The sequence below is a fragment of the Ixodes scapularis genome, unplaced genomic scaffold (assembly GCF_016920785.2).
Source record: "Ixodes scapularis isolate PalLabHiFi unplaced genomic scaffold, ASM1692078v2 PGA_scaffold4__175_contigs__length_147842914, whole genome shotgun sequence".
In the NCBI taxonomy this organism is placed as follows: Eukaryota; Metazoa; Arthropoda; class Arachnida; order Ixodida; family Ixodidae; genus Ixodes; species Ixodes scapularis.
The window spans coordinates 106,200,024-106,216,927 of NW_024609879.1; the positions used below are offsets into that span (position 1 = coordinate 106,200,024).

Below are 16,904 nucleotides of genomic sequence, written 5' to 3' on the forward strand. Positions count from 1 at the left end.
CGCAGATTGGGTGTTGATTTCTTTTTCTTCTGTCAACATCCAATCTGCATTTGCTGTGTCGTTGACGTCACTTCCCTCTTCCAAGTCTCCTGGGAGTGCAAAGAGCGCAACATAGCCCTCCAGATCCTTTTCAGAGGATTGGGGTGCTGAAAAACGACCAGCTGAAGATACCTTAAAGGACACATGCAAAGGAAAAAAACATTTTTTTTAGAGAGCTTAGATGGAAAAAGGATGTCATAAAACGATTTTACAATGAAAGAGAAAAAATTTTAGAGCGATGGAGGAGGAATAAACGTCTTTATTTGCCTGCAGAGCTAGGTCAAGCGTAGCCGGTTATTTACGGCGCTATACGATTTTGTAGTTGGCGCTCGCGGGAGCCGCCGCTGGTCACGTGGTAGGCCCACGCGCCGCCGCGCTGCGTCTCCGCCGCACGCTGAGCGTTGTGCGAACGCCGCTTCAACGCGTTTCTCCACGCCGCCGTCGCCGCCGCCGCACAAGTTCGTCTGCTTCGGGGCGCCGCTGCCGTCGTCTGACCGGCGCACAGGTCTACCACGTCTGCTTGCGCTTTTTCAGGAGTTTCCTTTGGGCTCTAAAAGTTACTTATTCATCTTAGTTTTTTTTTTGTTATACTTCAAACAAAGATGAATAAGTTACTTTTAGAGGCCATAGGAAGCTTCCGAAAGAGCGCAAGTACCACGTGACAAATATGGGCCCGTCAAGGGCCACTTCTCCGCGGCGCCCGGCGGCGCCAACTACAAATTCGTATAGCGCCGTAAATATAGCTCTAAAAATTTTTTTTCTTGGTTGTAAAATTGTTTTATGATATCCTTTTTCCATCTAAGCTGTTTTAAAAAAATGTTTTTTTTCCTTTTCATGTGTCCTTTAAGAATAACGCTCCTTTCCACACGCCCTCTTCGTGATTAGATTTTTTTTTCTTTATTTAACAATACTGCAGGCCCCGCTAGGGCCCCGGCAGGGGTGGACGTGTAACACATAGTTCAGGACATAATGAAAAGGGAAAACTTCAATACAATGAAACAACACTCTACACCAAAAAATAGCAAAAAAAAAAAAAAATCAAATCAAACTGTCAGGCTTGTAGAGCTCGTAGATGTTCAAGAAAGTCATCCGGCGATGAGCTGTCGACGATCTCTTTAGGGAGCTCATTCCAATCGGTTATTGTTTTTGGAAAAACGAGTTTTTGAAAGTGTTATTGTTACTGCGATATGGTTCCAGCAATCTACCGTGATTGAATCGCGTATCACGACGCAAAACAGGTGTTAGGTAGGGGGAAACGTCAACCTTCAGGTGTCCATGGTAAAACAAATATAACAACCTAAGTCTCAAGTGTTTTCGACGTAAATGAAGATAATCTAATCTAATGCTTTAATCTTTCCACCGTCGGGCATAGCTCCAACGGACACGGTTATCGCGTTGCCATGGGCGACTGTGCTCTGCTGCCAGAATGCCGCGGTTACCTAACAAGGAACTGGGATACGTCTACGAACCAAACAGCCTGTCGGACTTTCCTTGCTTTCGTCGCGGATCGCAGGCATTAAGATGACGGACGAGAGGCAGCAGGCCAAGTAAGTTGCTGTCTCTTTAATACCTTGAGCATTTAATCCCCAGCCTTTAGACGATTCCCAAGGCACCCACGGCGGCGATTGTTAAATGTATTGGCGAAGTCAGCTGAATTTTGAGCGAAACTTGTAGTCTTTCTTCTGCATATTCGTTGGAACGTAGTTTACGCTACCGGTTGGGCGGGGAAGTTCATGGCGGTAGTTGTTGGTGGAAGGTGTGCCAGAAAATCTTTATTTGTTTGTCAAGTAAAACATTCAAACTTGAATTTGGTAAATGGTTGTGGTTTTAATTTAATAATTGAAGATTATACCTACGGTGTGTTCATTTTTGTACTGCGTCACGCGTAAAGGAGTTGCATGTTAAGCGATCTAGAGCGCTTGGTTTTGGAGCTCACATAGTATAAACGTGAATTAGTGCTTTGTGCAAGTGAGTGATTTTATGTTAATCAGATGGGACATCGAATATAGGCGAAAGTTAAAATCAGCGGCAGCGTAAAATCCTTTTCTTTGGCAGATGTATTAATTGACCCATGAGGGCAGGGAACGATTGTATATACTTTGGCGTTTTTTTTTTATTGGATCAAAAATTAAGAAAATAAACTTTGTGTATTGTTGCTTTAGGTCTGGATAGCCATTGGCAGCCATGAGCGCAACAATTAAAGGAGACAAAATGGTTAATCAGTTAGATAAGTCACCAAAATGCTTTCATTCACAACTAAAAGTTTTGTTTTTGGAGGTATAATGTATTCGTAGAACTCACGTTCGACCTCATTAGAGTATAAGCGTTTAGTTAAATTTTATTGAAACAAGTTCGTAGCAGGCGGTTCGAGGCGAGAAGGGTCACCCTTGTGCTGCATACCTTCAAACCGAAACTAAGCGTTCATGTAGTGGCGCTATCACTTTTGGGCATTGCTTGCAGGACGGGCGGAGGGCTAGAGGATCGACGTCACTGGTGCTGTTTACCCAAATAGTTTCGGTTTAAGACATGTACAAGGATGATATTTCTCATCTCGGAACGCCTACTACAAACATTTTTTAGCAATATCTTAAAATGTGTATTGGAAACGTTTTAGGCAATTGAAAGCTAATGAAATAATTTCGAGTCTTTTCTGGTAGCCGTCGCGGTCACTAACTTAACCAAAGAATCACAAAAAAGAAAAGGAAAAAACTAAAGCAATTTTTTTGCTTAAAGAATTATTGTTTGACTAAGAAACGGCTTGTATGAAATTCACCCACGATTTAATATATCGTTCTGGTAAGAATATTGCCGCGCGCCAAGTAGGCAGCGCGGCCGTAGCCTAACGGTTATCGCGCTTGCCTCCCACGCGATGGGCCAGGGTTCGATTCCTGGCCGCGGCTATGCATTTTTGTTGACACTGTAATGTGATGTTCTGGTGAAATCGAGAACCGTCTAGCTGATTCGAGGTCAGAATGTTCTACGCGTCGAACCTTCTACGTCGAATGCTCCAGAAGCCAACGTGTGTACAAAAGCGGTTCCGCGGGCAAGCCGGAGTCAGTTTTCGTCTAGCGTTCGACTCTGCTGCTACGCCGACTTCGACGCCCGCGACGCTCCGTTATTATCTTTTGTACCCTTTTATTTTTGGCATAAGTCCGCCACATTAAACGTTTATTTCTTCCTGTTTATTTCCTGTTTTTTTTGGTCACCACCCGTGACAATATGTTTGTCGAGGTCAGTGGTTATCGAACTCGTTTATAAGAGTTCATCTTTGAAGTGAACGACGTAAGGTGGAGTGGTATAGCTCGTAGTCGCTTCAAGATTGAAACGCTTAAAACAATAATTGTAGGCTTCGGACTTTATCAAAGTGAAACAAATCTAACGAACAAAACTCCAGATATTGAAGTGAACTTAAAGGGTTTGAGTGTTGACAAAGTTTTAATTAATCTGTAAAATGAACAGGTGACGAAGGTATTTCTATTTTGTTTATTAGGTCGATGAATCTATCACCAACAGAAAAGTAAACAGAATTAAATATTACAAATAAGTCAACCTGCGAAGTAAGATACATTTTGTAATTTTTACGTCACGGTTCAGAAGTACCCCAAAATATTAAACACGTATTAAACACTTTGTTAGAAAATAAAATTCACCACTGTCTTCTGGCCGGCACTGTGAATCAGTGTGATGCGTTAGTCAGTCTTATCTTTACTAGATTACGCACTGCTATCAACACAGATTCTAAAATTTAGGAATTGACGGCCAAGTGAGGTGTGAGCTTACAAAATAGGAACTTCGAGGAATAATGGGGAACACCGCAGAACACTCTATGTCGAAACCGTGGGCTTTTGTTTTCTTTCCAACTTCGCGTGTAGCTCAGGATATCTGCGGCCGTCACCTGCTCTTAAATGTATTAGTGACACTGAATTGCGCATAAAAATGGGCGGCGGTTTTCGCTTAAAGAAAATAACATGTTTTATTTGACAACTTAAATTGCAGAAGACTGTTTCTATTTTGCAAAATTTGGTTACACATATTTCAAGGAAATGTTTTGAAAACATTTTAGTGGTGAGCCAATATAGGGCAAACGTTCTGACGAAGTGCGAAAATTTTGCTGAAAAATAATACAGAAACTTGCGTTTGTTTCGTCAAGAACGACTGAAGCTCCGGAAGCAACGAATTCAGCGGGACAACCTTCTCACCGCACGCCACTTGACAAGTGATGCAAAAAGTAGCTTCGTGAAGCACTCGTGGATCACGGATGTACACTTTTGTCACTGACAGGACTAGAACGGCATGCAGGTGTTTCAGCTGTCCGCCTTCCAGTTCGGATCACCGACTGAACCAGTGCCGCACAAAAGACGAGGAGGAGGGCGGCACCTTCCTTGTGCCGGATCGGTTTGGTCGGAGATACTTAACACGCGAAGACGAGGACCGTGAGAATGCACTTCTGCCGCTGATTTATAGACTACTCCGTAAGGTCGGCTGCTATCAGAATTAAAAAGACGAGGTCAAAATTCACACTATACCCTGTTTCATCTTTATGTTCGAACACTACTAACCTTACGAGCCAATAGGGTCTAATCAACCCTCTCAGAAAGTGCTACAGCACGAGAGGTTTTCAGTTTCTATGCGGGCGTTATTACCAACTGATTCAATCAAGCGACACGAAGAATCCTTCGTGACATTGCCTTTGAAGTCTGCTTGTGTGCGCTTGTGTATCGAGTCGCGACTAGTGTTTTGGCCTGCACGGGTACAAGAGAAAACAGAGTCGAGACAAATATAACCACTACACCTTACGAGTGTTGGCCGTAACACGTTACAAGTAGCGGCGTCACCGGCAACTTGTTACTTTATTCGGTAGCACAGTAACGTACTCGTTACATTTTCGAAACAGTAACGGGTAATGTACTCATGTTACTTATTTCGAGTAACTGGTCACAGTTACCCTTACGTGTTACTTATTCCTAAAACTTAAAAAAATTACGCTTCAATATTTGTTTCGTGTTTTGGCGCCAAGCCATGTGAATTTTCACGTTTTTTTGCGTTCTTCGCATTTGTTCTTGTGAGTATTTAGGTGAAACCATAAAAAAAGACGAACTGATTATGTTCACTTTTTGCATGAACATAATGTTTCATGAAATATGGCGCTTATGAATACCTCTACCGTCAAAACGGTAAAACGTTCTAATTCATAATTTAAAAAGTAATGCAAAAAGTGACGTGCGTTACTTTTCATCCGTAGCGGTTAAAGTAACGCGTTACTTTTTTTCGCAAGTGATGGGTAACGAATCTCGTTACTATTTTTCGGTAACGCCTACTACACCTCTGCTACTTACCAAAGAGATAGTCTGCACATCACAATTTTTCGCGTATACGAACCACTCTGAAAAACTCAATTTAGTCATACCTAGCGTTTCGAAATTTAACCGCTTATTTATCTAATTTATAATAAAACTTTTTTTTTTAAATTTTTTTATTGCTGAAAAATTTGTTTGGCTTTATTGATGCCCCTGCTACACTTTTTCAAGGCTTAGACATCCTTAACCCAATGCCTCTATCTTCCTCTTCGTATCTTTTGTTCTAAAAACCTAAACCAAAATCAACCCCATTTTTTAAGAAACCTGTTTCGGGTATTGCTCTATCTTCTATAAAAGTCGTACGCGCATACTTATATTAAAATAGATTCAAATTAATTTTTAAAAAAAACTAAAGAAGAATGCCGTCTCGGAATGTTCCCCGTGTTTTCAAAACGAAAATGGGTAGTGATTATGGGAGGGCGGCATGATAATAGGTTCTCCAAATATACCGGGTGTTTAAGCGACGACTTTAAAAAATTTCTACGAGTAGGGTAGGGTGATTGTGGAAAAAATAATCCCTTTTCGGGAACAAAAGTGGCAGCCACAGTGGACGTCAAGAATTGCAAAAAAAAAAAAAAAAAAAAAAACATTATTACTTAGTGTACAGCTGCAACGGAAAAAGAGTAGCACAAGTGACCGAGGACCGGAGCGGCAAAATCGCGACACGCGGCGCTATTGTTCCCGAGCGCGCCGATAGCGAGAGTGCCAGTCACGTTGTGTATCTCAACCTGGGGGTGGCCGGCATAAAATTAAGAGATAAGATAGGATTTAAAATGCGGGTTTAAGACGGGCTGCTTTCTGCCGGCCGCCCCCGCGTTGGGGCATGGGACGTGACTGTCACTCTCGCTATCGGCGCGCTCGGGAACAATAGCGCCGCGTGTCGCGATTTTGCCGCTCCGGTCATCGGTCACTTGTGCTACTCTTTTTGCGTTGCAGCTGTACCTAAAATTTGCTAACTTAATTTTTAATTAGTGAAAATACCAATGTGCTTTCGATTAGAAACTTGCTCAGCGTTATCGAAACCCTCAAAATCAGTCTATATTGTTATATTTACACGGTCCTCCACCGTGTTGGATTATTTTTGCGCGTGTCACCCCTCCCCTAACGAGTAGTCGGCGACGAAAGTAAAATCCATTCGATTCTGTCTCCAGTCGTTTTGTTGCTGCATTTGTCATGACACTCAAAGGAGTGAATATATCGGTGACTGTAATATTACTCTTTCCGAAACTTATGGGTATTAAAGTCTCTATTGTTACTCAAATTTCTCTTAAGGCCACACAACCAAGATATCACACGTCCTTCTAAATCGTGTTTTGTGCTCGTTTTTAGCAATGCTAAATCACTTAATATTTTTCCAGTATCAACAGAGAATTTCGTCCAGTGAAAGGATTCGATGGGATTGAAGTACGTTACTTGAGGTTTCCACATGACGTACTAGACAAGGCGGAATGTGATTATTGCCAGTACATTCCAAAGCAAGTATATTATCTTCGTTGCTTCAAGCATAAACTCTGTCCGGAATGCAAGCATTATTACAGCGCTTATTACTGCAACAAATGTGGAGTTCAAACAAGCACCAAAGAGGTGAGCATTTTTATTTCATATTTAGCGGAAGAGGTACCGTCCAATGCTGAGGATTTCATTTTTCTATATAAATTATATGGCGGAATATTGTTTCTGAATGCGTACATTGGGAAGATATTTTCTCTCTAGAATGAATTTGTCACTTTCCCTGTCTAGGAATTGTAAACAAATATTTTCTAAAATTACTGTAATTATAGAAATGAACCCCAAATTTTGGTGTTTGTTAAAAAGCTACATCTTAGCTGATGCTGCTGAGCTGAGTGCGAGTCCCCCTTTCTGCGACCACGCAGGGTGATTCTCTGCATTTGCCAATATAATTTTTTATGACCTTTTGCACGCGTTCTTTACTAGGACTTGGGGGAGGGGGATGGGGGGATGCAGACGTCAGGGTGCATAAAAAATTATATCCATTTAAATCTGGAATTTTAAAAATAAGCACCTTTTAGTACAAATGCGACTCCATCGTTTAGAAAAGCGAGATGGTAAAAATAAACGTCATCGTTTCTATCCGTGCCAGCTTGTACATCTCTCGCACTATAATGCCCTTTTTGAGCAGCCGGATTACCTGAATAGACAAATAGATATAAGTAATCATATTGTGACGGAGACAGACAAATCAGTTTGTATATATGTGGATAGATTTAGACGTATGTTAGAACCCACATCACGTATCTCAAATAATGAGTTTAACTCTGTTCCTTCTGAATATGTCAGCTGTGGAATTTGTGAGTTGCACATTCTAGGATCACATGTACTGTTTGATGGTTGAGGCGAGCGCCATCCATTGTGTTTGGAGGAAACAACCAAGAGATATGAATATTCCTGCGGGTGCAGGAATCGATATTTGTATGTGAACTGAGAACTTAATAGAATAATTCTTTAATTAAAAAAAAAATATTGTTTTAACACATTGCTATACGACTAGGTGAATTCAACAAGTCGCAACATAGCGTGCATCTCAAGAATATTTTTTTCACATTTTAATTTTATTGTGCAAAATACTAGGAAGTGCACGCTCTGTCACGTAAACTGGCCTGACAAATATGGCATGTTTTAAAATAATAAGTGCATCTGTTATTATTCCGCCAGTAAAGTTTCGTCGTTGTTCTTCTTGGCTGGCGGCTTGGTTGTTTGGTGGACGATGGAGGCTTTTGGGGGTTACGAGTTCAAGACATTTATTTACATTACAAACTCTGTACAGTTTTATGTACAAGTAGGGGAAGTTTGCATCTCCGTCGAACTTCTTTACAGTCGTTCCCAAGCAGGCAAAAATCGCCCCTTCCCGCCCTGACACGAGCTTTTAAAACCTCGGTCTTCCTCGCCCTCGGGAAGGGATCGGCCAATAGGTTTCAAACCCCTCGGAGTCACGTGCTGCCACCCGTCCAATGTCCGACAGGGCGCAAACAGGCACATTCGTCAAGTTTCCAACGGACCCGAGGTGACAGCCCCGTAACTCCGACAGTGGTCGTCGTCGCCGTCCTCGTGGCGCCACAGGGAGCCCCTTAGTCGAAACCCGCTCGGCCACGGGGGTGCGCCCGGCAGCAGCCGCCCTCGTAAACAAACAAAAGGTAACACTTCTCGCGCACAGCGACCACCCGGGGGCTGCCCAACCTGCATCGCACCGAAGCGCGCAGGCTCCTAACGAACCCGAGGGGAGAGCCCCATAACATCGGTGGTGGTCGCCGTCTTCTCGGAATCGCAGCGGACCCCTCGGTCGAAACCCGACCGGCCGCGGAGGATTCGCCAAGTGGCAGACGCCTCCGCAAATACAAACAAAAAGAAAACACTCCCCGCGCCCAGTGACCACCCCGGAGGGGCGACCAACACGGCTCGCCCCGAGGCGCTCCAGCTGCGGACGGGCGGCCGCTAACAAAATGAACAAAACGAAACACTCTGCGGCGTCACCCAACCTTACACCGCCCATGGGGGATAAGCTACCGTGTTACCTGCTTTGAGTGCTGTGCCTTATACACACGTATTTTATATATGGCTTGTATTTTCTAAGCAGAATATGCATTTCATATATCTTGTATTGTATGTGCCCCTTTTTTGCTAGTTTTTCTACTCATTATGTGCTATAAAAATTAAAAAGTATATTCTTTTTTTTTTCAAATTTACCCCAAGTAAGCAAATTCCTGGCTAAATATAAACAGCATTAAAAATATATTTTCAGCTTAGTGATGCTAAGAGATGTATCAACGATGAGGCAAAACACCTGCGGGTGCTTTGCCCATTTTGTGAGAAGGAAATGCGGCTGGAATTGATGGAGGTACGTACGCTGAAACCTATATGTTTGAAATATTTTTAATATATCCTTAAAAAGCTTCAGCAAAATGACTACACTAAACAGCAGCAACACATACGTCAAAACCGGTGTTCGGTTGAAGTTTTTTTTTGTTTGTATTTATCAAAGTTTAAAGGGAGCTCCGGCAGAATATTCATATTCACTGATTGGCTTCCAAATGGGTTAAACACGTTAACAGACACGTCTGAACTACTCACCTGAATTACAAGTAACTGTAACAGGTTTCTTGGCGAAGTTATTGATATAACAAATTTGGTCTGAGGCCACGGGGGAATTACTGGCAACCCTGAAAGCGTAACGTAGAGGTAACATAGGACACGTAGAAATGTACAAATAAATATCTGGGAGTATGGTTAAGTGAAGGAAGACGGTATCTAAAAGACCATAAAGACATTGTAATAAAGAAGGGGAAATGAGATTCGGCTATCATGAAACACAGGGCACTATGGAACTATAATAGATATGAAGTTGTTAGGGGTGTATGGAAGGGAGTCATGGTGCCAGGGCTGTCATTTGGGAATGCGGTATTGTGTATGAGGTCAGAAATTCAGGCAGATACAGCAAAGGAGTGTGGGTAGGTTGGCATTTGGGGCACATGGGAATACACCAAATGAGGGAGTGCAGGGGGATATGGGTTGGGCATCTTTCGAGAGTAGAGAAGCGATCAGTAAAGTAAAATTTGAACAAAGGCTAGCTGAAATCGAGGATACACGGTGGGAAGCGAGGGTGTACAAGTATCTATACACCAACTCAACTCTCCTACGTCACGCCGCGGTGGTGGCGCGCCGGACGCACTTCCGGTCTTGGGCGGTGGGCAGAAGTCGCCGTGCCAGACATGCATTCCTGTGTTCCCTTGGAAGAAACGAGACAAAAAACCTTCCTTCTCGTCAAAATGCTGCGATGGGGGCTTTACCAAGAGAGTCTGGGAAGGTTTGAAGATCAGTTTTCATGTGTTTTTGCACCCTCCGTTCGTCCGAGAACCGTGAAAAGGGCAAACCAGACGCTGTCGAACTACGTTTGCGTGTGCGGGCAACAATTTGTGGTCGCCAGATGTACTTGCTTTGTTCCAACATGACCGAGAGAAAAACCCCAAGTTGTCCGGACCACCCACGGATTCAGTGCGTCTTCAAATTCACATGGCCGCCCGATCGTTCGAACTTTCGTCTGCTCTTTCAAAGTTGTCTGTTTTTTGTCGTCTGCTCGTTTAAACCAAAGCGGCCCGTAGACCAAATTTTGACCCGGTGATTGCAATAAGAAGTAATTGCAGGCCTCAAAAGACTTAAGTAGGCTCGGTATAAACAGTAGATACAAGATATGTTAATTATTGGTACCAGTGGCCATCACCTACTTGTTACGCTTGGTCTGTTCCCGCTTCCGATTTTCAGTGTCGACTTCGATCATCGCCGCTACCTTTTACACTTTTGCAGCACGAGCGACGTCGCGACCGAAAATAGCTGCAAGAATCTCATCATGTTTTTGGCGTCCATTCTGCAGCGTTCATGCGAATGAATCGCCGCACGTCAAATTATTTACGGAAAGTTTAGCGGCGTAACAAGCCTTCATAATTTCGCTCAGGCGATTGAAGTGGTAAGACATTGCGATGAGGACGTAGAATCGACAACTCCAACACGAAAAAGAGTGTGCAGACTCACACAGACGCCGACAACGTGACATTCGAATGGTTTGTTCACGCGGGACGCGGTGCTTCTTGCCGGTACTCCATTGCGCGTGCGTTCGAACTGTCGTCTGCTCTTTCAAACTTGGCTGTTTTTTGTCGACAGTTTGTTCAAACGACAGCGGCCCGTAAACCAAACGTTGACCCGGTAATTGCGATAAGAACTAAGTGCAGGCCTCAAAACACTTTTGAAGGTTGGTTGGGGTAAGTCGGCTAAGTGTAAACAGATACAAGAAGTTGTTGATCATTGTTACCAGTGGCTATCACCGACTTGTAATGCCCGATTCTACTTGCGGTTTTCAGTATCAATGTCCACCACCTCAGCTACGGTCCACGCTTTTGCAGTCCGAGCGACGTCGCGACTGAAAATAGCGAGCAGAATCTCATCGTGGGAGTCAGGCTTTAGCGCCCATTCTGCGGCGTCCACGTGAAATGAATTGCCGCACGTCACATTATTCACGCAAAGTTTTGCCTCGATAGTTTTGCTGAAGCCGCTCAAGTAGTCAGACATTGTTAGGAGGACGTAGAATCAACAATTCCAACGCGAAAAAGAGCAGGGGGACTCCCACCGACGCCGACAACAACGCAATTCAATGGTTTGTTTATGGGCGACGGCGGGCTTCTTGCCCACCATCCACCGCGCATGCGTGGCGCCGGTGGCGTCCGCTAGGGGCGCTCCGGTTTGTTTGTAAACATGAGTTGGTGTATATATGAAAAGTCTAAACACTAAGTGGACAAACCGAACCCGCAAGCTGAGATTTAAATACATTCAACGAAATGGAGCCGATCAGAGCATATCAGTAGAAAAGGGAGTAAAGGAAACAGAGGAAATTGTGGGAAGAAAGAATGCAGGGAATATCAGCTTTAACAATATACAGGGCACAAAAACAGGAAATAAAGAAGGAACAGCTGTATGATAATTCAGTGGGGAGCTCTTTGTTGTTTGAGGCTAGAACGGGGGTGCTGCGAACGAAAACGTATAGGGCTAAATTTCAGGAAGTAGACACTCTGTGCGACGTATGCAACCGCGGAAGAGAAACTATAGAACATGTAATTTTAAGGTGCACAGGGCTTCGTCCCGCCCTCTTGGGGGGATGACTGCGGATTCGGAGGGGGCACTGGGTTTTCCGGACATGGATGGACGAATGGATAGGGAAAGAATTGCGGTAACTAAGACGAGATTGGAAGATTGGTGGAAGAGATCTAGGGAAGGATAAAATAAAAAAACATATAAAAATAGGCAATAAATTCAATTTAGAAGAGAGGGGGGTCGGTTATAACAAAATTCATACAAATAACAAAAATAGAAGCGATGACCAAATGTTAGGCTCGGTGGCGCAAGCTGCCGCCCGTTACAAAGGGTATAGCCATTACCATCCATTCATCCATTCAAGTGTCATGTGGTGTGATACGGGTGCATTACAGCTTGTTCCCGGCGAGTTACAACAATTTTGTAGGTGTGAACTGAATGCTATAGTCGGTTACAAGTCAAGAAGGTAGGAGAAGCTCCTCCCACAAGCGTGATGCGCCCGTTTTAAAACCCTCCGCAGTCGAAAGAAGAGTTCACTGGAAATGCTCCTGGTTCCGCCTCAGTGGATAGATAATAACCACAGAGCGGTGCCAACTTGTCTTCGATCCCCACTTTTTAAGAAAGCGACCTTTGTATTTATTGGAGAGGGAACCGAGCCCCTGAAAGCAGCCTTTGTATCCATCGGAGGGGGAAGCAAATCCCCGAAAGTCGTATTTCTTTCCATCGGAGGGGGAAAGCTCTAATCTCCCTCTCGTGGCTTCCTCAATGCTAAGTCAAAGTCGACAGATAAAGCAAATATGGTACGGAAAGGCAAGACCGTCCTCGCGCGTTGGCCGCGACGTCACGGAAACTTTGGGACGCTATTGGATGCGGAGGTGGCGGAGGGATACATGATTCCATTTGAGGTGCATTTGCCGCTACCTTTTTAACCTGTAACCTACTATAGTTAAACTCACGCAAGCAAAAAAAAAAAAAATGTATGCGCCATTTATTGCTTTTGGTCTGTCTTGTCGACTTGCAAGTTATGCAATATGTGACATCACAAAAATAAAGATCGCGGGATAATGTGTATATTTGTTTTGTCATTACCTTCATTGTCAGTTTTCTCACAGTTATTTTGAATTTAGAGATATTAAATTGCATCCCTGAAAAGTAATGCGAAAATGTGTTTATTCGAAACATATATAACAAAAAAACCAAAAGTTCTTTTATTTTTCAAAGAATTTTTTTTTTAGAAAATTACATATGTACCTCTTCTTTTTGTGTGGAATTTTTATTATATTTCTAAGTCGTTCGGAAACGGCATATGTATCGAAACATATACGCGGTGTTGATGGGCAGGAGTGTTATTTAAAACGGAAGTAGCGCGGATGGAAGTTTTCTCCAACAATACAGGGCGACTTTCTTTTTTTTTTTTCTTATAAAAACCAATTTTTACAAAAAAAAAAAAAAAGGGGGGGGGGGGTGATAGGTATGTGGATGCCGTCTTAATCTTGTGTATTCGCGTCTCCAGCTCGTTGCTCGCCCTCCCGCGGCGGAAACGGGAAGCTCTCTAGTGAGAGTCCCCCGATTCTCCTGCTCAGCGGGCACGGCGGAACTGCTCACGATCATGGCTTGACAAAATGTCATTTCCGAATGCAAACAACACTCTTCACTGTCCCAACAGGATTGCACCTATACTAGAGAGTTCAGTATTGCGTATAGAAGCAAACGCAAGCGGTGTGCGTTTGCGTTAGAGTTGTGGGCCCCACGTTGTGCGTGCGCCTCATCGCCATGCACCAATCCAAGACCGCAATTTTGGGTTACGCGCAGTGTGGAACACGCAAAGCTAACGCAAACACACGGTCTTTGGGTTCGCACGTAAACAGAATACTAAAAGTCCCTACTGTTTCACCGGCTTCCAACGCCAACGAAACGTGCTGCAGTGAGAAGACTCGCAAGCAGGTAGGCGTTCCCTCGAACTGGAAAGGCTGAGATTGGCAAAACCACGGAGCGTAAAAATGAAAGTAACTAAATGTTATAAAAATTATTAATTAAAAAAAGGTTTTTTGTTTATTTATTTTTTATTTGTTTGCTTTTGGGCATTTCGTCCGGAAGAATATTGGCGGCGACTTTGGACGTTTTACCGATTGTGAAAAGTCGCGATTTTGATAGCAAAATATACTTTACCCACAATTAATGCTATTTTACATGAATTCCTCTCGTTAGATGAAATGTCTTGATTGACTTTAGACTATTTTTATTTTATTACTTGGTAATTTAAAATTCTGCAATTGGCACCAGTGAGATAATTAGCACATTTTTGATTGTCATGTTTGTTCGCGCTTTTGAAATTAGATCATAAGCACCAAATTATATTAGAGCTTGAAAAATTACGTATTAAAATATATCAATTTTAATATTATTATTAATACAAATCATGGAAATTAACGCCAAGATCACGAAAATACGCCATTTATTTATAATAGTCTTTCCAGAAAGGTATAATTTTGTTTTCTTCTTAGAATATGATAAAAAGCTCTGACATCGTCATCAAGATAGACAGACATTCAAACACTGGATGCAATATAAAGTCCTATGCGACACGCGCTGCTATAAAAAACACACTAACTTTAGCTATCTGATTCCGGTTCCGTATTTGGGTTGTTTTAGTGAGAACCGCGTTTATTAATTTATACGTTTTGAGGACATATTGTTAAAATTGGATTTGTTATCTTTTTCTTGTGCCCGCAATTTATTATTTGCCATCAACAATTATCTGAGCGAGAAAAGGCAGCGAGAACGCACAAATATAAGCACCGATTTTTTCAACAACTACAATATTCTATGCTATTTCTAAGTTGTATGAAAGACGCGGTTTTTAAAGGGACATTGAAATCTTCAAAATATTTTGAAGTGCCTGGATCGAACATGTATGTCACAAAATAAAGTGTCCGCGAACAACTTCTCTAACTAAATAATTACGATGCGAAACACATCTTGGGGTATGAAAGAATCCGAAATTAAGACTTGTACCGAGAAATTAAATCCAAAATAGAGGTTGGTTTCGGTTTCGCACCAGAATTAAAACTTGTATAAAACTTGACGAAGGGACTCCCGGCCCTTGGCCGGGAGTCCCTTCGTCGTCCTCGACCACGACAAAGGCGGTCAGCATAGGGACTTGGGCTATCCGCTTCTCTCGACTGGGAGTCGTGGGCAGCGACCGGGTCACCACGAGGGAGAAGGGAGGGGTGGGGGGGGCGAGTCTTGTGGGTGGATGGACAGATTCTGGTCATCCTTAGGTTGTTCTGACGCCGGGGAGACGACGGGGATAGTTGCAGCCTTCTGGGGCGCCTCGCGAAATGGCAGGGCGGTTGTCGACTGCGTGACGGCGGCATAGGTCTTGCGTTGTGTGCAGTCCACCGTCGCGTGGGTATGCCCACACCGCTGGCATGGGTTGGTGCAGCCGGCTGTTGCGTGGCCAAGAAACGCACACTGGTTACACCGTGGGGTCTTGCAGGCAGGCCCAATGTGACCCTCGTGCCCACACTTGCTGCGCACTCGACGCAGTCCTCTGTAGTCCACCATGACGCGGTGGCCCCAGATGTTGATGAGGTTGAGGATAGGTTTGGTCATCTCCACCTTCATCACCCTGGTGCCGGTCACGATGTCTGGGCGGTCACGGAAGGTCACATAGGAAATGCCCTTCACTTTTCCAAACGTGCTGAGGGCTTGGACGACGGGTTCCTGAGTCACGTAAGGGAACAGAAGGTAGACGGACACGTGGAGGAGTTGGGCGCCAACTAGCTCCAGAAGAACCACCACGTTGCCAAGCATCAAGTCTCCTTGAGTTACTAAACGGTCGGCAACAGCCATGCTGCCGACGGCTGCCATAATCCTCGCCCCACCCTGGTGATAAAGGTACTTTAAGCCACCGGGACTGGCGGCAACTTGGAACGTGTCCATTATCGCGTCGACTGCAGTATTGCTTGGAAAGTTGAAGAAAAAACATTGTGCCTTCGTCGGCGCGGAAGGCGCCGCCATGACTTTCATTTCATTTCATTTATTTTTCCCTCAGGGCCCGAGGGCATTACAGAGGGGAGTGGGTTACATAATATAAAGTAAATCTAAGATATGCACATGAAACAGAACATGAAAAATAACAATAGGTTAGTCAAATTCTGGAATATAAATATTGGCAATACAGTTTTTAAACGCCACACCATCGGAAATCGATACCGCAGAGGCTGGAAGGTGGTTCCAGTCAAGCGTGGTGCGAGGTATGAACGAACTATGAAAAGATGTAGTTTTACACGAGGGTACGTCCATTTTATGTTGATGATCGAGACGTGACGAGATGTAAGGTGCAGGCGTTAGTAACCTTTCACGTAGGAAAGGGTTATGATGGTATAGCTTGTGATACAGGCATAAGCGAAAAATTTTTCTGCGCAAAGCAAACGTTGGCAGTTTTAGGCCCAATTTCATTGATGTTACGCTAGCGATGCGGTGATAATTAGTGAGGATGTAGCGAGCAGAACGGTTTTGGACCGCTTCAACTGCAAGGGTTAGTACGTCAGTACCGGGGTCCCAGATGGAGGAGGCATAATCCAGTTTTGAGCGAACGAGTGTTTTGTAGAGAAGTAATTTTAGCGACACAGGAACTGTTGACTTCCAAAAAGAAACTCGGGGGACCGTTCAAGAAACTGGTTCACGGGAACGCACGTGAAAACTTAACTCACCGGCCGCTGATATGACAAGCGGGTTTCGGATTCACTCTCTCAATCAGTACTCTGCGTAAAACATTCTATCCCCGTAAAACAATGTCAACATACACGTTGAATAGTAAGTTAGTAGTAAACTCCAGTAAGCTAAATATTTTTCACGCCTAAAATTACGATCCTTTGTGATTTGGTATTAAATTAAGCCGATCTGTTA

At 43.7% G+C, this 16,904-nt stretch overlaps 1 pseudogene; it reads left to right on the forward strand.

Moving 5' to 3' along the window:
- Window positions 1–1,475: 1,475 nt before the first annotated feature.
- Window positions 1,476–16,904, forward strand: part of LOC120837932 — a 50,208-nt pseudogene continuing 34,779 nt past the window's right edge.